At 38.5% G+C, this 1028-nt stretch overlaps 1 non-coding gene across 1 annotated transcript; it reads right to left on the bottom strand.

Moving 5' to 3' along the window:
- Positions 1-212: 212 nt before the first annotated feature.
- On the bottom strand, positions 213-361 carry LOC113597509 (U12 minor spliceosomal RNA). Its single transcript, XR_003418276.1, has one exon. It is a non-coding gene; the product is annotated as a U12 minor spliceosomal RNA (small nuclear RNA).
- Positions 362-1028: the final 667 nt, after the last annotated feature.

The raw sequence follows: 1028 nt of genomic DNA, 5'->3' as shown, positions 1-1028 counted from the left end.
TATTTTTGAGAGAGAGAGGCAGAATGTGAATGAGGGGAAGAGAGAGAGGGAGACACAGAATCCAAAGCAGGCTCCAGATTCTGAGTTGTCAGCACAGAGCCCTACCTGGGGCTCAAACCCAGGAATAGGAGATCATGACATGAGCCAAAGTTGGATGCTTAGCCAACTTAGCCACCCAGGCGCACTTCTACTTTTTAAGTGTTAAAAGGGGATGGGCAGATGGTGACTCTCAGGCATGCTGAAAGTAGGTGAGTCACCTTAAAGGCAACCTTCAGCTGCTCATAAATTAGTCTCCCATTAGCAGTGAGTATTTGGGTGTCACTTTGAATCGTTATTTTCCTTACTTATAAGTTTAAGGCATCCTCTGCCCTTTTTTTAATCTATTTTTTTTTTGCTTCTGAGTTGTAATTCTTCATATATTTTTGATGTTAAATTTTTATCAGATACATGATATATTCTCCCATTCAGTAGGTTGCCTTTTCATTTTGTTAATGGTTTCCTTTGTTGTGCAGAAGCTTCTTATTTTTTACTTTATTATTTTTAAATATTTTTTAATGTTTATTTTTGAGAGAGAGACAGAGCACGAGTGGGAGAGGGGCAGAGAGAAAGAGGGAAACACAGAATACGAAACAGGTTCCAGGCTCTGAGCTGTCAGCACAGAGCCCGATGTGGGGCTCAAACTCACAGACTGGGAGATCATGGCCTGAGCTGAAGTCAGATGCCTAACTGACTGAGCCATCCAGGTGCCCCAGAAGCTTTTGATTTTAATTTAGTCCCATTCAATTATTTTTGCTTTGTTTTCCTTGCCTCTGAAGTCATATTTTTGAAAAAAAATCACTAAGACAATTGTCAATAAACATTCCATCTATGTTTTCTTCTGTCAGTTTTATGGTTTCAGGTCTTACGTTAAAGCCTTTAATCCATTTTGATCTCATTTTCATATATCATGTATGATAGTGCTCGAGTTTCATTATTTACTATGTGCCTTTCCAATTTCTCAACATCATTTATTGAAAAGAGTTTCTTTT

The sequence above is a fragment of the Acinonyx jubatus genome, chromosome X (assembly GCF_027475565.1).
Source record: "Acinonyx jubatus isolate Ajub_Pintada_27869175 chromosome X, VMU_Ajub_asm_v1.0, whole genome shotgun sequence".
Lineage (NCBI taxonomy): Eukaryota > Metazoa > Chordata > Mammalia > Carnivora > Felidae > Acinonyx > Acinonyx jubatus.
The sequence above is the reverse complement of the archived record's forward strand: the minus strand, read 5'-3'. Positions and strand labels throughout refer to the sequence as shown.